Below are 23049 nucleotides of genomic sequence, written 5' to 3'. Positions count from 1 at the left end.
GCAAATGTTCAGTGACTATTCAAGCAGCATGTTTTGCTTATTTAGGATTTTTTTTCCACAAATCTTTTTTTTTTTTTCCCTCTTGTATCTGGAAGTTTAGTGACACCAAACCATTCCTAGAAAAAAGGTTTTGGTTTGGATGAATCTAAGTTTTTCAACAACAACATATTTTGTGAGAAAATTCCCTGCTGCTTCTGCTCATCAATAAAGTTGATGAGTTTAACCAGTCTCATGGCTGGCTAGGGAAAAAGAGATCCCCCAGTTAGTGAAGTGGATAAATAACTTGGCACAAAGTCCTTCTCTGTTGACTCAGTTTACTTTGTGGACCCGGGCACGATTGTCATAATAAATTAAGGCATGAACATTCCCATTTGTCACTTCACCACTTCCTTTTGCTGCCTTCCAACATGTGGTAAAACCATTAGTTCTAACCGAGAGAAAAGAGCAGAGGAGGGGCAAAGAGTGGTGCTGGAATTAAGGGGAGAGAGGAGAGGACTTGCAGGGGTGGAGTGGAGGCGTTGCTGAAGCAGCTCCAGTTGGGTATTTACAGGGCATAGTCTTACCAAAGACATTGGGGTTTGTCATCTCTGGAGATAAAAAGGGCATGGTGGTTCTTCTGGGACTCACTGATAACACCTTCCAAGTGCTTAGGGTGGCCCCAAATCTAAGGGCAGGGGAAGGCTCCTCTTGGTCAGGCCGTGTCCCAGGATTTTAAGGAGCCGTGTCCTGCACTCTCACGTGTTCCTCGCTGTCTCCTCATTCTGCACAACGTCTCCTCGTTTTCCCGTGCCATCCTCGGCAGGAATTTCCTGAAGCTAAAGGAGGATGTGTTCAGATCAGGCCCCTGGCTGACAAGGTGTGAACAGATTAATGGCTGTCCCATCCCACCTGGCCCACTGGGCTTTCCGGGGAATCCCCCTCCGAACTGGAGCCTGCAGGAACAGAGGGTTTCAGCTCTAAAGAGGAGCAGAGGTCACATTCACAAAGGGAGGAGGGTGTGGGGGGTTTTTTATGTGTGCTGGGAAGCTTGGAAGAATGCGAGTCTGGGATTTGAAAGCATCCCACTCCTGAATTATGATTATTTATTGTCATTAAAGTGCCTAAAGGCCCAGCCTTGTTGTGCTGAGGACTCTGCAGACACAGAATGAAGACACAGCCCCTGCCTTGAAGGTGGGTGAGGAAAACCTCCCTAAAGGGGGCTGGGAACAGGTGTGGCACACATCCATCACCCTGATGAAGCTGTTTATGGGGTGGGTGTAAGTGTGGGCAAGTGTAGGAGATGCAAGCAGGAGAAGGAGAAAGTTGGATGTCAGTTTTCATCTCCCTGGCTTCCCCTTCTAAAGTGAAGGAGGGGCTTCACTTTTTTTGTATTAATTATTTTTATTCTCACCTTTCTTCTCCGGTAATGATTATCCACAGGTAAGAAAAGAATTAACAGAGCATTTTTAGTGATTTTGCTAAAAATCTAAATGCTGAAAGATGGGATTCAGTAATTTATTCTCTATCTTTAAGCAAGTCACTTCTGCTTAGACTTTTCTGAAAGGTAATTCACTACCTAGACCCCATAATCACTCTTTAAAAATACAGTGGTTTTATCTTTTAGTGCTTCAGTTTTACTTAGTCTGCATGGATAGGAAAGCAGAGGAATAAAGAAAGAAGTTTTTGTATGAGCAGCAGGTTTAATGAAGCCTGGAGTCCCCGTGGACTTGTGTCTTGTGTCTTACAACGCAGCCAGCTCGTGACATCCCTGTCCTTGCTGTGTGCCCACCACCCAGGACAAGGCATGGAATTGGTTATTTGGAGCTTTTGAGTCCTGCTGCTGCTCCTGCCAGGGAAACTGCTGAGTTTTCTATGCCTCTCCTTCACTTGGAAACTCATTTGAAACCTCTGCCCTTCACTCAGGTTTGTCCACACCTGGACTGTGGGCCCCAAAGCTGTGAGATCAGGAGGTCAATCAGCATCACGCAGAAGGTGGGATTTTTGGGGGGAGTTGGGTTTGCATAGGGATTCGCTTCCCTCCTGGAATCCTGGGGATAAAAATGGCAAGACATTGAGGAACGCCGTGCTTGTTATGGGTTAGTGACATAATGAAGCTCATAAAAGAGGGGAACAGAGCATTCTGTGCCTCGGTTGGGACATGGTGGTTCTTGAGTACTTCAGGCAGAAAAATGGGCAGGAGAGAGATGTATAAATTTTTTTTCAGTTCTTAGAACAATCACCAACAAGAAGAAACTTGGCTATTCTTAGTTACATCTTGGGGCTCTGCATAATCTTTCCTGCTGAATTATGGAATATGATAGCTTTTATTAAATCCATTGCAATTACAGCCTCTCTGCTGCACAGATTTAGAATATGGAATAACTAGGGTGCATAATTTCAAATAAATATTTAAGATTTTGATGCATGATACAGTTTTAGACTCTGAGGAGATGGAATTATATTTGGATAGGGCTGTTTTCTTTTAATTCACACAAACTTTCCTATCCAGCTATTTATAGTGCCCGATACTTCAAAAAAAAGAACTTGAATCTGGGGAACAGATCAGGGCTAGTGCTGTTTTGCTCAAGACTTTGTCTGCGGTGGTGATTTGGGTCTTCTATAAAGTTGCTGAACAAGAAAAGTTATAAACTTTTTTTTTTTTTTTTTTGAAAGTTTGGACTAATGTTAGGATGAGCATGCAACTGGCAAAATTACTAATAAAAATTTTGTCCAAAAATTAGTAAGTACAACGTTTGGAGAAGGTGATGTTCTTGCAGAATTTGGATTGTGCGTCTTTGCAGGGGGCCCAGGAGTAACAGGAGAGCAGGAGAGCTGAAGGTGGCCCTTACTCTGGATCTGCAGCGAGTGGCTGCTGGTGGGTTCTCCCTCTGCCCTGCAGTGCCTTGGCTTTGTGGCAGTTGCTTCCCAAGCCCCGCTAGGGATAGGAACACCCGATCCCACAGCAGCAAGGACAAGGACAGTCAGGAGCTCCCAGAGGAAGCCGGCAGGGACAGCTCACCTTGCAGGTTGTCCAGGCGCGTGGCAGAGCAGCTCCCGAAGAGCTGCAACCTCATCACCTCTTTGAGGAGCAGGGTGACAGCTTCTGAGCGTGAGGCCAAGAGGGAAAACCCCCTGTGGATGACTTTGTGCTCCTCCTTTGTCTTCCCCACACCTGCTCCCTCTTCTCTTCCGCTCTCCCCAGCCGCCCTCCAAGAAGATGCTCTGGGTGTTGGCTTTGCCTCGGCTGCCAGTGCTCTGCGGAGACGTGTTAACGATGACTGGCAGCTTTTAAAAGCCCTGTTTCAACACCTTGCTGTCACCACACCTCATACCTCAGCAGCTTAGCACATGTTCCAAGGTGTTTAAAGAGCTTCCCGTGCAGCCCTTTTCCAGGCACCAACCTCTTGCCAGGAGCAGTAGCGCTCCTGACCGCGCTTTTCTGGCTGCGACCTTGTTGGTGTTTGCCTAAGCCATGTAAATGAGCAGCGCGGTCGTTAGCGAGAGAAATGTGTAATGTTTTCCATTGTGCGGCAGGCTCGGAGCTGACAAGAGCCGAGCTCGTGTTCCAAAGTCTAAAGCAGTTGGCAGGTTTCTCAGTACCAGTTTTTTATGCCCCCGAGTGGGTCATGGAGCGGAAAAGGGGGTGGAGAGGGAAGGAGAGGGAGGAATGTGTGTGGATGTGTGGTGGGGGCAGAGTCAGCGGGAGAGAAGGGCCATTTGCAAGCCACCAGCTCCGGATGTCACTCGCTGGGCCTTGTGGTGGTGCTGAAGGGGCCGTCGGAGCGTTTGATTGACTCGAGGCTTGATGCTGCTTGCCACTTACCAGCACTTGTCTTTGCTCATTAGCAGGGGGATTGTGGGCAAATATTTAGATATTCAAAAGAGGAAATGTTAATCTTTGCAGTGCTCACTGAATATTTAAATGAGGCAGCAGGCAGTTCTGCTCTGTGTTTGACCTAGGCCTGCAGTGCCGAGCGAACGTCTGGATCTTAGGATGAATTTAGAGTCCTGCACCTCCGTGCCCTTGGGTTCAGGTGATGTGCTGGAGTCCAGACGTTCTCAGAAAAGGCAGCACGGTCGGTCTGCACAAGCCCTGCTTCGTGTAAACGGCCCAGGAGCTTTGATCTGGCCAGTTTTAGGCACAGAGAAGTGCAGCCCCCATGGAGCTAGAGGGACTTGCTGGCTTGTTGGAGACCCTCTGCTCCAGGTAGGACGTGGCCTTGCGCTGGAGGTTGAAGGTAACAATGACTGGTGGACTGGGCTCTTGGGGTGTTCTGTTTGATAGAAAACGAGGACAATGAGGACATTTCCTTGGGGTTTGGACAGGCAGCTCTCCCAAGTAACAGTGTTAATTAAAAACTTCAGGTGTTTGGAGATGAGCATGGCTGTAGACCACCTGTGTCCTTGGAGCATGAGTGGATTCAGGTGGGTTAGTCTGCATTGACACACTCGAAGCAGGTAATTAAAGTGTCTTGCACCACATTAATACCCAGAACTTTTCTCTGTATTTACTCTAAATTTGCTTAATTTCAGTTTTCTTTTTTCATTTTTTTCATTGCTACCTTCCAGCAAACATGGAAGCAGCAAAATCTAATTTGAGAACGTTGCAGCTTTATAGGAGATGAATGTTGAATTAGCAGTTCCTGATATCAGCACTTGAATCTTGGTTATTTTTTATCAGAATGAGATCAGGAATGTTCTGTATAGGATGCATATCCTCTGGGATATTTAACACCTACTGTAGTTCCTTAGAGAACACTCTAGACTAGGAGTTACGAGAATTATATTGTTGGATGGGGTTAAAAGACAAATAGATCTGTATACGAGTTAATAGAAGAAGGGCCAAGAGGATTAAATCTGGCAGCTGCTTATTTAATTGAAGCTTTAAAGGAATATAACCTAAAATGAACATGGTACCACCTCTAACACGGGTAGGTGAGTTCAGAACCTGCCAAGTGCTGAGCATCTGCCCTGACCTGACTGTATTTCTGTGTTTCACAGAAGGCAATTCAGTTAACCTGGAATTATTTTCATTTAATTTTTTTCAGTTACAGCAAAATTACCAAGGAAATTATTTACTTATTCCTAAATACAGTCACTGGCTGCATCCTGACAGGATGAAGTGAAAAACATTTATATGGATTTTATTATTGATGGGGTTCCTAAACACAGTTTATGTTTTCTGTCTTTCTTATTCCAGTAGCTGCTAGTCAATTAAATATTTCTCCAGTAAATGTGAGGCTTAGAGAATCACCTGGGATTTGTAGAACTCCTTTTAGTGGGAATTAAAAGCTGGTTACTGTAGGTTTAGGTACATCTGACAGTTCCAGCCCTCTGTTCACAGCTGTGCCTTCCTACCTGGGATCTCTTCCTGTTTTTTCCGTGGGCATTTTTTCTTTTTGTCTTTATTAGTCTTTTTCTTTCTGTCATAGCATTGCTCTGGGGAGGACAGCCAGTCCTTGTTCCACTCTCCATTTGACCTTCACTCGAGGCAGGGGTCGGGATTGCAAGGCACGGTTTTATTCTGTGCGGGCCGGTTATCCCCTGGGAACGAGAGCAGCAGAGGGATCTCACTGCACCCAGCGGACAGCAGGGATTGTAGTCACAGCCACGGCTTCTAATCACACCCCTGCGCACAGGCTGGTGGGGATAGGTGGAGATCCCATGTTCATCCCATCTGCTTTCCCTGTTTTGGGTTTTTTGGGTTGGCAGAGCTGTTCCACGTGCTCAGGAAATGGCTGCGAGTGTTGGATTTTTGCAGTGCCCTCTCTGAGCTGCTCTCATTGTCAGACTTTTGTGTTGCTGCTCCTCCTGACTCAGGCTGGCACCGTGCTCCAAAAGCCCTGGCCCGTGGCTCTGTGCAGATGTAGGGCACTCGCTGCTCTAGGGGGTGCCAGGGCCGGGCGAGAGCAGCCCAGCCCCGAGTGCCCGCGCTGTCAGCTGCACTCAGAGCATCACACCCAGCCACCAGAGCTCCTGGGACTGCTGCTTCCACCGATACACTCACAGCCTGCCCTCCTCCTCCCTCTCCTCTGCCTGCAGCTGGTGGCAGTGCAGTGCTGGGACTGGGGGCCAGCAGGAAAATAACTCTGGAAGAGTCCAATGCCTAACAAATTCCCACCAGTGGAATGCAGCTCCCACACGGGAGCATCCCCATCTTTGCACTACACCAGGGTCGTTCTCCAGTTGCTGGGACACCTTCCAGTAGAGCAGGCATTTGAATTTAAATATTGTAGTCTTTTCTCCACTTCTCCCTCTAGCTTAAGATCTGTGTCCCAGCTGCTGGTGCCAGACTGAAGATCTTAGTTCAGAAAGCAACTGAGACTCTGCCCAGTCACAGAAAGTTTAATCTCTGTCACTTCTTGAATGCTAGCTTTGATGATTCAAATATAAAATTAATTTTTTAATGCTTTTTAGAAGCTGGTGTTAAACAGATCCACATATTTAGTTGCTGATACCTGGAGAAGTATGTCTGATAAAACATTGTCACCAGACTGAGAGAATTGAGGCTGTTCAGCCTGAAGAAGGTTGTGTGGAGATCTCACAGCATCTTCCAGTATCTGAAGGGGCTGTTCCTCAGGAACTGTAGTGACAGGACAAGGGGGAATGGCTTCAGAGCAAAAGAGAGGAAATTTAGGTCAGATATTAAGAAATTATTCCCTGGGAGGGTGGGCAGGCCCTGGCACAGGGTGCCCAGAGCAGCTGTGGCTGCCCCTGGATCCCTGGCAGTGCCCAAGGCCAGGTTGGGCACTGGGGCTTGGAGCAGCCTGGGACAGTGGAAGGTGTCCCTGCCCAGGGCAGGGACTGGAATGGGATGGCTTTAAGGTCCCTTCCCACCCAAACCATTCTGTGATTGATTTAGATGGGCAGTAACATGTGCTAGGACAGATTGAATGTTGGCTTGAAGACCCATGTACAGAGGCAGGATGGATTCTGTGCTGCTGGAACTCTTCTTCCCAAAGGAATTTACACTCCTTTAGCCCTCACTGCTGACCTCCCGACAGGAATTATTACGTGGACTTTTACACAGCAGTGAATGTCCGTGTGGAGAGACTCTCCTGTCCCCGGGGTTGTTCCTCTCCTGGTTTTCCCTTCATTATGCTGTTGTTGGCTCATTGATTTTGGGCTTTGCTGTTGTTGCTTTGGTTTTGTTATTTTACAAACAAAAAAAGTAATAATCAAAGAAATGAACCTTCCCTTCATCCCCACCCAAACCCAGAAGCCCGAAACAAAGCAGGCGGTTTGTGATCCTTGATTGCATGTGGCAGGAAGAAAACACTGAATTGAGTTTCCAGAGTGAGCCATTGTGAACTTGAAAGGGACATTGTCAAGTAATTTGATTTTCCCACAAAGTGTTGCAACCTTCCGAGGAGAGGAGAGTGTCTTTTTGGTGTGGTGTGTGCCAGGCTCCAGGAAGGAAAGTGCTGCTGAGGCAGCGCCAGCTGGCTGCGATCCCAACCTCCATTCCCAAAGCCAAGGCCGTGGCATCAGCGAGGCTGGCATGGGAGTGCAAACAAAAGAGTCTTGACTGCAGGCTCCCTTTGGAACAGCTGCCCGTGAGGGAGGGGATGGCAGACAAGGAGGTGGGCGAAAAAAATATTTTCCCAAGTAAAAACTGTTGAAAAAGAAAAGGCCAACGAGGCAAGGCACATTCTGTTGACAAAATGTGGGGTTTTGTGGAAATCCAAGACTCTGGGGAGCAGTCAGTCTAAGTGAGAGATTTCAGCAGGAAAAGTCTAAATCCTTAATTTTTACAAGTAGCAAAATGGTAAAAGTTGGCAGTGTTGAAATATATTTTGATAATAATTCTATTTCAGGTTTTTTATGGGATGGTAAATTTCTAATTCTAAGATGGAAACATTTCATTTGTTTGTACTATATTTATTATTATGTCAATATTAAATCCAGTAAAAACATAACTGTTGATATCAAAATTAAACCTTTGAGCTCTACTGAACAAGCTGTCGTTCCCTCAGGGTTGCTGGATTTGGGTAATTCTCAATTTTCCGTTTCAAGTTCTGGTTCAGTGCAGTTAAGTTTATTTCTTGGATTATGAAGATTCCCATGGAAACTGCTTTCGGACCAGTTTAACCAAAGTCTGCTTCAGAAGCATTTTAATTGTGGAGACACAGTTTTATCTTTCCATGTATTTTAGAAGAGGAAGAGGACCTAGATAATAGTACATAGAAAACACTGGGGTTGGAGTGTGAGGGTCACATTACCTGGGATACAGCCCCATCCACCCTTTGTGGAAGGAAACAAAGAGGGAAATGCTCTTGTTTTGTCTGGAATACTTATTAGGAATGCACAGGAAGGATGAAACAAGTCCCAGAATTCCTTAAGGTTCTCAGGAGGTACATCGAGGAGTTAAAGGTATATTTTGAATCACTGGAGAAGGAAGGGAGGCAGTCAAAGGGAAGAGGAAAGTTCCAGGGCAGCTCAATATTCCTTTGCTCCATCTTTCTGCTTTTGCAGTAAATGCTGGCAGTGGTTCCTGCTGCAACTTTTTCAGGTAAAAAGGGTGAGGCATTTGGGTGCCAAGAACTGGGAGTAGGGATGGATAAAATGGATCACATCCAAGAGCTGTGGAGAAATAAAAGGTCCAAGGTGTGACTTAAACAAGCACCCTCTATGAGGTTTACTAGCAGCTTACTAGCGATAGCTTCTTCAGGTTCTTCAAGTAATAATCAAAATTGTAAATTTTAAAAGTTTTTGTTTGGGTTTCTTGGGGGTTTTTTTTTCATTTCTGGCAAACTTTTTGCAGACAAGAGAAGGCAGGATTGGGACAGACAGGATTGTACTGAGCTGTACAGTGGAGTGCTGTGTGTTGTCTTGGAAATTACCGACTCCTGGGCTATATTTCAGTACCTGGTAACTAAAAATGGCTTTGTGGTCAGAAAGCCATTGATGTTTGCTTCAGAGGTAGTGGTATTGGCAGATGCCCAATAAAAGGCAGAACAATTATATTATCTGTCAAGGAGACAGGATGGTGGGTTTCAGGACTGCTGCCTTGTTTTATGATGTAGGTGCCCACATCTGTTAATTCTATTCTTAATTACCTGTATCAGTCTGGGTTTGCTGCTTTTGTTTGATGCTGTGTTTCATCTGCAATTGCCTATTTACTTTTATTTCTTTGGAAGGCGAAAGATGTAAGAGCAGCTCTTGGAGTCAGTCTTTATTGACTGCCAGTGCAGTTCCTGGTGACCCTGACACACATCAAGAGATTGTGCCCAGCAATATTTAGTGTGTCACAAGAACCCCCATGTGGACCTGCTGATCACTCCAACATCCCACAGCAGCTGTCTTTGCCTTCAGGGGAGCTGAGCAGAGGAGGAACCAACAGGCCTTTTCTACTCCCTTTTTTCTCTGCTCTCTGCTCAGGCCACCCAGATCTGTTTGTGAAACAGATCCTGGTGTTTTCATTCCTGCTGGGGTTTTGTTTAGGGTCAGATGTGGTCTGAGCCCCCTGCTCAAGAAGGAGAAGGACCTGCAGAAGGATCGACTCACCCTGTTTTCTCCTTAGTGGTTGCAGGATGTTGGTCCTGACCCACGTGGGGTTGTGGTGAGGAGACCCCATCCCTTTTACCTTGGAAGGCAAAGGGAGCTCCCCCGTGAGGGCTCGTGCCCCGTTCCTGCTGGGATCGAGGTGTGGTGTCTCTCCTGGTGTGTCACCTGGAGAGTTTATGGCCCTGCAGTGACGCAACCCTGCAGAGCGCGGGCTTGGGAGATGGGATCAGGACAAACGGAGGTCTTGGAGCTCAGGCCCCAACAAGCAGCTGGTGATCCCGATCACCTGAAGGGCAGGGCATGCTGTGCCTGCACGCACCCTCTGAACGAGTGCACACTCTCTGAAATTTACATTTTCCTTGCAAATTGGCCCTGAAATGGCTCTGAACACACTTCAAAATGACCTTGGGTCTCTGGCTCATGAACTGTTCGTAGCTGGGAGTGGATCCACCTGCAGTTCACTGCAGGTGTGAAAATGTCAGGTCTCCCAGAGCTAACCCAGAAATACCTACAACTGTCACAGGAGACATTATCAGCCCTTTGTTCCTTTCCCTTGATTTTTTTACTCTTTTTTTCATGAATTGCTGAATCTGTTTTGGGAATCCTAATCCCCAGTAAATCCTAGAGAGGGAGAGGCAGTGCTGGATGGGGCTGGCAGCGAGTGGAGCGAGCACTAACGCGGCCTGAGAACCGCTGGCCTCGCTGGCCTGTCCCATGCTGGCATCTGGCACAGCTGGCTCTGCACTGAAGCCTGCTGCCAGGTGGGTCAGGACATGTCTGGCCAGGCCTGTGACTGTTCAGCAGCCCTGTCTCCGTGTATCCCTGCACTTCCACATTCCTTTCTCTTTTTATGTGGTCATCTTCCTGTGCCTGTCTCTTCCCTTTCCCTTCCCTCGCAGATCACTGCAGCGTGTGCATTGTTCCCAAATGTGAATGATCTTATTCTGATAGTTCTCTTCCAGAGAGAGTAACTTTTTTTTCCTGTTTTTCCTCTCCCCACTTTTCCTCATGCTTCCTTTCCTGCTTTCCTTTATCAATCCCATGCTTCTTTTCCCTGTCTCTCCTGATCTGAGTACATTACTCCTGTTAAAACAAAAGGCTCACCTGCTAATGGGAGAGCTGTTCTCTCCTGTCCTTTGCTCTTTGGCAGCCCCTGAACTTTGCTATTTCCTGTGGTGTTTGATAAGTCTGGAAACTCCTTTGGCAAGCACTGGAGCAGCACAGGACTCGCCTGCTGCATGTGTTTGAGTGGATACTCATAGCTCCTCTTGGATCATCACACCGACACGCTGTCACAGTTCAGTCCTGACAGCCCTGCAGAGCTTTTACTGAACATCCAGCTACAAAGCGAATTTTATGAGCCATATTATGGGTATGAAGCAGCTTTTATTAGGGAGGGGTGTGCCAGGGAAAACCATGCACTGGAGATTTCCCAGTGGGAATGCACACTGCATCCTACTTCCAGTGGATGTAAGAGATGGTTCTTCCCTTATTCTGCTTCTCATGAAAGCTGAACAAATTGTGCATTTTTTAATCCCTTCTCTGGGTAGAAGCTCTGGTGGGGCAGGTGACTGAACCTCAGTGGTGTTTGCTCCAAAACACCAAATCAGCAGGTGCTGGATGATCGATCCCTAAACACTGCCCGTGTGCTTTGTGGGAATAAAGACTGAAGAAAGGAGAAGGAAAAAAGGAGCTCTGTTTCCCTATTGCCACTGAATTCAGAAGGCAACAAAAGGGTTTAGTTTGTCAGAGAAAAGCAAGGCCGGCTTTAGCAATGTCTCTGAATGCAAAAATATGTTTCTGTGTTGGCATTTGGTATCGTGTATGTGATATATTGTTGTCGAGTTTTGGACTTACTTTATTTACATATATTATAACCTCCCTACTGAGTAAACAAGAGATGCCCAGCTAAGCAAACAAGCCCCAGGGTGATGGGAGAGGGAGAGAGAAAGGAGAGGAAGAGCGAGAGGGAGAGGAAAGGAGAGGTGGCAATAGGAAAAGGGTAAACAGACAAGCACTAATTAAGGCCTTCATCACAAGCAGGGAGATGTGCGAGGCTGACAGTCAGTCAAGCAGATAAGGGGAGATGAGTTAAAATCTAGCCCCAGGTTTTGAAGGCCCCGGGGCCCTGGCAGACAAGAGCACAGTGAAGCACAGGAAGCCACTGAAAGGTCATTTGCATGAAATGATGTTCAGGATCTTTGCTTTTGTTGTTGCCCTGGTGGCTTTAACCCATTCCTGGCCCAGGAAACTCGCAGAGATAAGACACTGCACATGGCTGGAAGGCTTCTTTTGGTGGCCTTTCAGGGAACACTTCTCCAGGGAGTGTTGGGGAGGGAGAGAGGGCTTGCTTCCCCCTGAGGGTAAGGGGAGCTGAAATTCCTTGGCAAGGGATGGCCTCACTCTCCAGCAGAGCATTAGAAGGAGAAATCATCAGAATAGGAGACTCTGAGCATGAAATGAGCCACAAGCTCGCCAGGCTGAGGGAAGGTGCAGTGACCTGCATTGGTCAAAAACGTTCAGGTATTCGAACTGAGTTTTGTGCATCTTTCCAAGAGCTCTGGGCACAAATCGGAGTTTCCATTATGGAGCAGTGTCAGAACCTATTGTCACTCGCCCTTGCTGTGGTGTCACAAACATGTCCTGACTGTCAGGAGCACTGTGCAGGTGGCTCCTGTCTGCCCCTTCAGCTGCAATTGAAAATACATCCCAAATTTTTTGCTTAGCAAAGAATGGGCAAATTGTAGTTGCAATCTCTTCTCCCTGAGCTGCTCCAGGAAACAAGATCTCACTCAGCTCTCCAAGGGAATTCTGACACTCTAATTATTGTTATATGTTCTCAATGTGCTTAGACATTTAGGCAGGTTGTAATTCTTAGTGACACGCAAGAGAAATGAGCACAGAAGTGCTCCCCACTTTGGAATAGTCAGGCAGCCTGACATGCTTCTTTCCAGCCCCCACTTGTGTTTAGACATTTGGGACGTCACAGTCGTTACTCTTCTGCTTTTTCTTCTGAAACAAAAGCTGGTTAGAGCCAAGTCAGTAGATTAAATGGGGGTCTGGGCTACTGGACTTCAGGGTTCTGCTCCAAACCACGGCCACTTCATTACTGCCTGACCTTCTCCAGCTCATGTCAACTCCCTGAGTAATGTATCTCTCTGCCACAGCAGGGCAATAAGCTATCCTTGCCTCCAAGACTGGAGATGATTGGAACGATTATCTCTGGGGTTGTCGGGGTGCTCTGGGATCATTGGCTGGAAGGGCTGGTGAAGGTAAAGCAGTGGTTAACAGTGGAGCAGATGGTGGTGAGGCTGGATGTTTAAACTCCAGGCTTAAGGCCAAACCATGTTGGGAAGCCAGGGAGGTCCTGAGAGATGTCAGCCTGTTAAAATGTCAGATCTCACAAGGGAAATCTCACGGAGGATTTCCAGTGGGGTGAGCTCCATTCGGATGATTTCCAGGTACAAACCCCTTTCAGTTTCATGTCAGAGCTGGAAGATTCCAATCTGAAGTCCACCTTAGACTGAGGCGGAACAGACCGGGGGTGTTTTGCTTGGGAAGCTCCTGGGCTTCCCACTAGAACCTGTGCTGTCCAAACCAACCATTCCAGTTCAGGTGTGAGGGTTCTGGCTCAAGCCCATTGGTAGCAGATAATCTTGTGTAGTGCTGTGGCCACAGCTTTCCCAGGATGCTGGTGTTTCTTTCCATTTCTCTGCTTCTAGGACACGAATCATCATGAAAACAGAAACATTTTTTTCTTTAAAAGATGACAAAAAGTTTCCAAACTTTCCTTCTGTTTCACTTTGCTTATAGCTCACCCTGCATTCCAATGCGGTGTTCGGGCATGCTAGGATCCCATTTAGGGGAATATTTTTAAAAGCTCCCGTGTGGAATCAGTGGGGATGATGGCATGTGGGATTACAGGTAATTGTTCTGTGTTATGAGTACAGTGTCATGATTGAGAATGGACTTGTCTAAAGCAGGAGCTACGAGCACGTGGAGGAGTACCAGGATATAGATAGCCCTTGGCTAACTGCTCATTGCTCCTGTTCTCGGTAGCATTTTAAAAGGCCACTGTCATCAAGTAATTTTTCATCTAATTCACTGTATGTAATAGCTTCTTTAAGAGCCTGGAAATGATTTTATTTGCCCTTTTACTCTGGACAAACAGCAGTTTCTTTTTCTTGGCCTAACATTCCATTGGGAAGACAAACCCAAGCCCTGTTCAGAATGTTTTTGCTTCAAATTCCACATAATGCCAGTGCTAGCATCAGCCTAAGAGGAAGAGAGTTCTGAAAGTGTGATTAATCTGTTCAGCGTATGACCTTGAAAGCTGAGCAAGTGGAAAGGAAATATTGATTATTAAAGGTGAGGTCTATGGTTTGGAAAGAAACCTTATGTTGGTGTAGCAAGAGAGATCAGTGAATTCATGTGTTGAGGGAAGTCATTTGTATGAAAGAAGAGCCCTCGTGCTCATTTAAGGAGGAAATATGTGTAGTTCCATTCTGTGCTTTATGGGAACACGCTGCTGTTGAAAGACAACCCTGTAAAAGTCCTGCACTGTAATATTCTAAACTGATCCTATACCTCAGGGCAAAACACAACCTGGAATTGCAGATTTCCCTTCAGACCGGTAGCAGAGATGGCCAGGGCTGAGGATGTGGAACAGACTCTGTAAAGCAAGTGGAGGAAATATTATCCTGCTGTTTTCCAGATTTGGCTGTCCAGAGTGAGTCTCCAAGAGGAGACTTTACCCTCCTGTGCAGGGTGGTCTCATTCTCCAGGGACCACTCTGCCCGTGCCAGGAAGAGCAGCCCGGGCGTCCAGCACAGCTCACTGAGTGAACCAGGGGGACTCCTGGCTCCATCAGGCTTTAAGTAACCTTGGGGGTGGAACTGAGCAAAACATTTGCCAATGGCAGCAGAAGTTGGAAAAATGTCGAGGTATTTTTCTGTCCTCTCTTTGCTCTTCAGCTTTAATACCCAATGTGCCTAAAACCCTGCGATTCTGGGTCAGGGAGGAGAATCAGCCAGAGAATTGTTATGGACCAGGAGTGTGTTAAAAAACACTGAGCTATTTCCAGTTCTCCATTTTTCAGTTCTCATTTTAAGACAAGGCCAGCCTCTGCCACGCCAGCGTGGTGTGATCCGTGCCCAGCAGTGTGGCACAGGGTCGGAGAGGTTCACTTCCCGCGGGGAGTAGCTTGTGATTTCCCAAAGCCCAAGCAGGCGATTTTTCTCTCTTTCTCTCTCTCTTTTTTCCCCCTTTCCGCCTGGGAAGGATGCAGCATCACAGACCTTGTCACCCGGAGCTTAGAGGACAGCAACCATATGCCTTCCGACCTGCCCTTGCTTTTCTAGGAAAGCGTCAGCCTGCTGGGCATTTCCTATCAGAATCGTTAAGGGAGAAGGGCTGGGATGTGGCCCAGGCTGGCTTTCCTCTGGTGCTGAGCAGGGGTGGAGGGAAGGGGGAGGGCGGCAGGGGAGCGTGCCAGGGGGAGGAGGGTGAGGAGCCCGGGCTGTCAAAGAGGAGGAGGAGGAGGAGGGCTGGAGGAGAGGCGAGATTGGCATCTCCATGTGCAGGGGGCTGGCCAGCGCCGGGACAGCCTGATGAGCCCGCGGGCCCCGATCTCTCGGCTTGCGCTGATTGCAGTGATGGGCCTGTCTGGTGGCTCGGACACCAGCGCTCATTATCGTGCTCCGCAGCATTCGCAGCGGCGGGGGAAGAAGGGATGGAGGAGGTAAAGAAGCCCTGGAGTCACACGCACACACAAATCAGAGACAGGAAAGGCAGAGAAACAGCTTTGGCTCCAGGCTATTGATTTTGTTCCCTGACACTTGCTCATTTCCCACTTAGTGCTTCTCGCTGTGGTTCCTTCCCGCTCCGGCTCCAGCGGCTCTCCGAGGGGGAAGAGTGACCGGGAGTGGCAGGGGCTGAGCAGCTGACGGGTTCATCCAGTGATTTGGAACCGTGTTGGAAGCAGTCCTGAGTGCTTGCAACAGCGCACAAACAGCCCAGCACATCTCCACGCTCACCAAGGAGACACTTCCAGCAGCTTCTCTCACTGATGTGCGCACGCAGCCCCTCTGTGTCCATACCTGGCCTCCTTAGGTGGTCCTCCAGAACCTCCTTTGCTCCCCCAGCCTCTCCATCAGTCTTGTCCTGCTGTCAAGGTGGAAGAATCTGGAGGCAGTGCTATCCAAATAGTCTTCTTAGAGAAGTGATGCATTTTTGGAGGTGTGGCCCCAGCATTGCACTGTCGCTACTAAAGCAACAGCTCTACCCTCATTTGCACTCTGGGCCAAAGCACCAGGACAGCACCATTGCACAGGCAGCATCAGCCTGTTGTTTCTCCCTTGGTTGTAACTGGACTCCCTGTGAACTGTGGTGCCAACAGCAGTTCTGATCTTTGCCTACCAGCTGCCTGAGCCCAAGGGAAGGGAAGGGAACTGCTGGTGGGCAGGGGGTGAAGGGACCAGGGCTGTCACAGAATAGCACCAGAGCCAGACTTGGTGGTCAGAATCTATGAACCTCTGCAGTGGCTGCCCATATTTTCTATCTTGTGAGAATACTGATGATAGCAGACAATTGTCATCACACCAGCAGCAGAAATTTTAGGGACACAGAGAAGATGTGCTGGGTTGATGCTACTTTGCTGGTAGTATCACTTTCCTTTATTTAGCTGCTTCTGCCAGAGCTTCTCCACTCAGCTTGGAAGTTTGGCTCAGCTGGGAGAGTAGGAAGGGGCTTTTGGGTTAATGTAATTTCTTGGTCACTGTCTCCCTTCCTGGCCTGAACACACACACATGCACAAAGACACACGGCCATAGGAAATTTTCCCCAGCTTTGTATCGGGGGATGTTGGAATGCCATGGCTGGCAGGAACTACTAACTGGATTAGCTGGTAAATCCATCTGGAGCTCCCAGTGGGAGGGGTGGACAGGTTCAAAATGAATAACAGCTTGTCTGAAGCAGCAAAATGGATTATTTTATGAAGAAGAAGGGGGGGAAATACCCTCTTTCTTCTTGCAGGCTTTTGCCTGACACAGGGGGGAGTAGTTTCAGGAAGGTAAGGAAAGAGGATATGGTTTTTGAAGAGGGAATGATTCTTGCTGACTTGCTAAATACAGTTGTCCATCCTTTTTCAGTGTATTTATCTGCACCTTGTGTTCCCATTAAAGTGGTTTTTTACCTCCTGAAACTTCATTATGAATTTGAGGCTGTAAGGGGTGATGCACCAAGCCTTGGTGCTGCCCCTCAGGCCTCGGCCAGTGGGATTTCACACTGACTGATGGAGGGAAAACAGTGGCTTGTTTAGTAAGAGCTGGGCTGAGCTCCACCTCACCTGGGGCTCAGCAGCAGCCTCACCTCGGATTTACCTGTGCAAAGGGAGCAAACCAGCAGGATCTGAAATGTTGTAGAGGAGCCTCCTGACTGTTGATAACCTTGAGCAAGGCTGCATTTGCTGATATTGCCTAGATAAGTGGCTGAGGAAATAAAACTGGCTTTTCCTCCCCCTGCCCTCATCCTGTTGCATAATTTTTCCCCCACAAAGCCAAATAAGCTGGAATGAGAAGGAAAGAGCCTTTTCTTTTTTTTTTTTTCTGGTTGTTTAATCCACCCACAGTGATGCCAGTTCTGTTGCAGGATTACAAAATGTGTGTGAGTGCGAGGTGCAGCTTCTGGAAGCACTTTGTTATCAGAGTATCATAGAAAGGCTTGGGTTGGAAGGGACCCCGAAGATCATCCAATTCCATCCTCCCTGCCAAGGGCAGGGACGCCTTCCACTATCCCAGGTTGCTCCAAGCCCCGTCCAACCTGGCCTTGAGCACTTCCAGTGTTGAGGATGAGATTCCTACGGTGGCAGGGGGTGTAGGAGGGGCTGAGGAAGGTGGGGTGCTGAGGGACCCTTCCCTCGGTGCGGGGCTGGGAGCGTGTTGTGCCCTGAAGTGTGTGTGCTCACATGCAGCCTCTGCCATACAGTGGCCTGTGTTATTTAGAGATTCTTGGGACCAAGGGTAAGGGCTATAATCAATAACAACAATAACAGCAACAATAATAAAAATTGTTGCAGTGCTGTTGAGCTGTGACCTAAAAAACCAGAATGGCCGATGAGAAGTCGTGGGTCTGATCTCTCCCCCTCCTCCCTTTCCTCTCCACCCACATCTCTATGCTTATTTCTCTCTTTCTTATTTTTCCTTTCTTACTGATATGTTTTTTTTCTGCTCTGGACATATCCTTGAATCCTGGCCATTCCCCCAGCTTACGGGATTCCCATTATACACGCTTGATATTTAACAGCTTTGGCGTCTTCCATAGCTGGGAGTGAAAAGAGAAAAAACAGCTCAGAAACATAATGGAGCAAAATCTGCATACTGAGCCCTGGTTCCATGTCCCTTTACACTGTTTATTGAGATCTTAAAAGCTACGAGCTGTGGCATCTACTCAGACTTCATCAGCCCATCCTGCCCTGATGCTGGCCTGGGAGTCGCTGCCAGCTCGCGCCGCAGCCACCTCCTCGCGCCGGGAGCGCTCTGTGCTTCCCGGGGCCGCCCCGCTCCCTTCCCGGGCTCCTCCGGTGCCGTGGCGCAGGAGGGAGCCTTTGTGGGGGCAGGATGGATTCTCTTTGCTGTAATCACAAATGCTGGTAAAGGGCTACATTCACCCTGCTGGGTTTGCTCAGTAAGGTGTGGGGCGTGCGGTGCCGATGGGGTGAGGAGGTGATGGATGTCTTAAAATTATTGGCATCTTCTTCATATAAAGAAATGTTATACCACAAATGAGTGGAAACACCTTCTCTGAAGTCCTGTCTCCTCACAACCCCTTTTGCTGACTCAAGGAGTGCCTTGAAATTCCCTTTTTTAGTGAGCTTGTCTTGGGGTTAGGTGGAGCTGAGTGTCACAAGTAAAGCAGTCACCATCCCCAGCCTTCTCTCCCACTCACTTTCCAGTTCTTTTTTTTTACTCATGGGGTTTTTTCTTCTCTCTTTTCTTCTTTCTTCCCATTTTTCTTCCTTTTCCCAGTGGATGTGAGTTTTAATGAACAGGAAAGGAGCCGCCCAGCATTCACCTGTCTGTCATGTTAGAACTAGAAAAGTGTCCTCAGAGTATTTAGATAATCTGTTTGCTGTCCTCCTTTACCTGATAAAGTTCAAAGTCAGACTCTGAGCATTTTAGTGTCATTTCTTGTAAGTTAGTGGGGACAACCTGACACTTCCAGAGGGCACTTCATGTGCCCAGTCTTAAATATTTATTTTACAAGAAGGTAAATTGCTCATTTACCAAGGCTGTGAGGAAAATAGAGAGGAATTAGCTCTGAACCTTGGTTCAGGTATCTGAGTTAGACCTGACTCATCCCATGCTTTAATTGCCAGTGTCCTTAGCAGCTTTGGAAGTCTTCTGATGAAGCACCTTCTTTTCTATCTTCCAGCATCCTTCTTTCCTGGTTCCCATCTTTTATACCTCAGATAAGTCAGGCATTTCATTTTCAGTGCAAAAGCCAAAAGATTTTCATTAAGGTTAACGATGACACATTAAAAGCTCATGAAGATAAATGTGCTTAGGGCCTAGTGGTTGGTTACTGAGTGGGAGCCATTGCTACCAGTCACCAGTGAGACTTCAATTTTGTACTATGAAAGGTTTTATAAGGTTTGTGGCAGCATCCACAGTTTTATGAAACAGACTAAAAGTGCATCGGCATCAAGATGTGAAGCAGCTGTTAACTGATGGTCCTTAACAGCAAAATTCCCTTAGAGTCAGCCATGATTAGCATGGGGAGGTGTCCTTTGTGGGCCTTGCTTACATCTCCTTGGCTTTTTTCCTTATCTCTGGCCCTGCAGCCCAGAAGGAAATTATCCTCTCTGTTGTATTCTCTCTCTTGGTCTATTTTCCCAAAGGATTTTTTCCCTTTGCCTTAAAGGCGAAGCTCTGGGTGAAGCTGTGTTCACCTAGGGAGGAACTTCACTGCAGTGCCGTCGTCTTCGGGTCCTGCTGAGCTTCAGGGTTGGTGTTTGGGGTTCGTTTCATGCCTTCTCCAAGAACTGACACTCATTTGGGACTCAGCTGTCTGGAAAGCCATTGCAGACCAGAGCTATCCAGGCTGGAAGATCAGGATCTCAAGTTAACTCTCTCCTCTGCCAGGACAGCTCAGAGCATCCTCAGGCAGCTGCTACCCTGCACTGGTGGAATCTCCTCTTTAATGGCAGGAAATACAGAGTGAAGCTCTTCCACAAGCTGCTGCCAGACCGTTGCCCACAGTGTCTGGAGAGAATCCCTGTGTCCTCAGGTAAAATCCCTGATTTCCACCCTGGAAGTGGGGTGGGTAAACCCCCTTTCCTCAGCTGCACCTTTCAGGCTGGTGGATGTTCCCATGTCTCTAACTCTGCACAAGCAGGTCAGCATATTCTTCCAGGGCCATTATCCTGCTGCTCCCACAGCCTTAGGAACGCAGCAGGGAGCTGCATCAAGGAAATGCATTAAGACGAATCAGCAAGAGAGAAGGGACCTCTGGGCCAACTCCCTGCTTCTCAATTATTTATACTTCATAATTTCCAGCAAATCACTGGCTGTTTATTGGTGCTCATCTATAATTGAAGAGTTTCCTAGATCACTGGCCAGCTTTGCTTAAGTTGTAGCTGGCCGTGCCTGTGAAAGCTGTTAGGAAAACCCCAGAGGGAAAGGCAGGGTCTCGGGAGTGGCTGGTCATCCATTGAGGATACACACTTTTAATTTTTGGCTTTTGTGGGCACCTGGGACTGGGAGCTTTCCAGCATGTGGTTTACCATCTCCATTTGACCACATCACATAGGGGCTGCAGGCTGCAGCACCAGGAGGACCTTGATCAAGAGGTGTTCCAAGGATTCTGCCTTTCCAAGCCCTTGCTCATACAGTGTGCTGCTTGTTCTGCCAAAAAAAGAAAAAAAAAAAAAAGTGGAAGGTTTTGATGGTCTTGAAATTCTTGAAGAGGCTGTGAAAAAGGAGCTACTGTTCTGCATTGAGATGAAAAGCCAAAGCCTCGAAAACTTTAGAGAGGTTAAAATCTAAAGGAAAAAAAAAATCAAGTGCATACTTGTGCAGGGAGCAGAGTTGGCTTTGCATGCTTGGGATGGCTCCTTCATCAGGCCTGGCTCCAATAACATTTCAGCTTCATTTTTCTCTTTTAACATCAAAATTAAATTGTTTTGGCCAAAGCAGTTGAACATTTCTGTTTCAAAACACCAAATGGGCTATTTTGAAAATTGTTTTATGATATTGTTTTCAAATTAAAAGATTATCTGGAGCCAGCTACTTAAGAGTGAACAACTTCACACTAGAGCAGCTAGGAAATTCTACTGAAAAAATGTTGAAATGTTCCCAACCAGCTCTATCCATCACTTCCTTTAACTACTACCCAATAAAAATAGCTCCCACATACCGCTGCAGTCAGGAGTGCCATGTTACAGAAGAAGAAATAACTAAGCCAACAAAATGACTCACATTCCAAAGATAATATACAAGGTAGGGCCTGGCCAACTGGTTCAATTCAAATTAGAACCAGCCTCAACCCTTCTGCCCGAGACAAACTGATCACAAAATATGATCTGTTGCTGTTTTTTGATGTCTGCTCGTTGTATTTCTGCACACTTCTATTCATGATCCCACTTCAGTGGAAGTGGACATGCCTGTAATGCTACAGAGACTGCAATTGCTCCTCATTTTTAGCCTAACTAAAAGCAGGAAGCAGTAGGGCTGTGGCAAGGGGATTTGTTCTTGGAAAGAGGGGTTTTAGCTCTGTTTCAGCATTTGGTTAAAGTAGATCTAGAGCCTTGCACAGCTGAAGCTTTGCTCTGCTGGATTTCTCTTTTTGAAGTGATCTGTGTTGAAGTGGCAGAGGTGGAACCTCACAGAAAGCAGGCAGTACAATTCTGTGAGAAGTGTCATGCGTGAGCATAAAGAGCTGCAGCACTGCGTTCCCACATGCCCTTAGAGCCTGAAATATCCCTCTTCATTTTAAACATATAAATCAAAGGCATAAAACTTCTAATTTTATTGTTGTTGTGAGGTACTGAACTAATACCCTGAAGTTTTTAGCTCGTTAATTCTGTCGATCTTCTCAAAAGCTCTCGTTCCAGCAGAGTGAGTCCTTCATGGGAGTACAACTTCTCAGCCAGGTTGGTAGTGGTTTTTGGAGCAGCTCATGGCTTAGGGTGAATGCACTTTAAAGCAATCTATAAATCTTTATGATCTTTGTTTTTCTTTCTCTTGCATGCATACTTGGCAAGCATTTCCAGTTTGCATCATTGAAAATTTGATTCACCTATGTACAATGGGTGGGATTTGTCCATGTCTGAAAAGGCAACATCAAGCCCTTTGCACCTTTTAAATCTTCAAAATAGGACTGAAGCAGGACATTATGGTTTGCCAGACCGTTGCACTGCCTTTCCCTGAACTGAGCTTGGGCCAGGGAGAATGAAGGGGATGAGGGTGGAGAATGAACTACTGTGACCTTGCAATGTGCTGGGAAAGAAAAAAGTGGTTTGAGGGCTGCAGTGCTGGTGGTTACTTTCTTTCCTCCATGGCTTTGGTTCTTTGGATCCTGCTTGGACAATTGCATCCCATTTGGGGCACCCTGTTAACCAGAATTTAGAAGTTTAGGAGAAGGCAAATTAGTGTTAAAGGTCTACAGAGCCCAACTTCTGGGGAAGGGGTTTGAGTTCAGGAGATGTAGTTTAGATGAGCAGCGTGGATGGAGTAAGAGGCTGCAAGAACAGCTGAGAATGGTGACTTGGTGTGGAAAGGGGAGATTTATCTGGGCGTGGATTTGCCTGCTGGAGGGGTCTCTGTACTAGTGGGAGTTTTCAAAGGGAGACTGAACAAAATCCTGGGTGGTGTGGAAAGCATGGCCACAGTCCGGCCTGGCCTTGAACACTTCCAGGGATCCAGGGGCAGCCACAGCTTCTCTGGGAAGCTGTGCCAGGGCCTCCCCACCCTCCCAGGGAACGATTTCTTCCATATATCTAACATAAATCTCCCTTTTACAGTTTGAAGCCATTCCCCCTTGTCCTGAGGATTGCTGTATTCCAGAGAGCGTTGGAGGTGCCCAGAGTCCGAGGTGCTGCCTTGGGTGTGTGAGGAATGACAGGGACGGTGCAGATGAGGACGGCACAGCTTGAAACTGGGGCTGGGCCCTTCTCCTTGGATCTGAATAAACAAATCCAGCCAGGGCGAGGGCACGAGGCATTTCACAGGAGAGTTGTCAAAAAGCTCCTGTGCCATGTACCTTTGACTCCATCTGGCTTTGAACCCAGCCTGGAGCTGCCAGTGTTTACGGTGCTCGGTGGTGTTTAGTGCTTGGCTGGTATTAAATATCTTTGCTGTGTGTTAACTCAGTGGTTTCTGGGGACACTCGGAGGAGTTAAGGAAAACAAGCTGGAAATTAAAGGGGGTGATGGGAGTGCTGCAAGGGTTGATGTAGCTGAGTCCCTCTTCCCAGCTCTGTGGTGCACCAGTGACTCTCCAAGTCCTGGGGAAGTCCCACAAGGAGCAGGATGCTTTGGAAATGCAAATCCCTGAAGTATCCAGTAGC

General features: G+C 47.4%; 1 long non-coding RNA gene across 9 annotated transcripts in view; it reads left to right on the top strand.

Moving 5' to 3' along the window:
- Nucleotides 1-23049, top strand: part of LOC121666076 — a 239089-nt gene that overhangs the window by 166146 nt on the left and 49894 nt on the right. The gene's annotated exons all lie outside the window — the stretch shown is intronic.

This window comes from Corvus kubaryi, unplaced genomic scaffold (assembly GCF_017639235.1).
Source record: "Corvus kubaryi isolate FWS band 111438036 unplaced genomic scaffold, C.kubaryi_AGA036_p1.0 37337, whole genome shotgun sequence".
NCBI lineage: Eukaryota > Metazoa > Chordata > Aves > Passeriformes > Corvidae > Corvus > Corvus kubaryi.
This window is presented reverse-complemented; position numbering and strand designations above follow the sequence as displayed.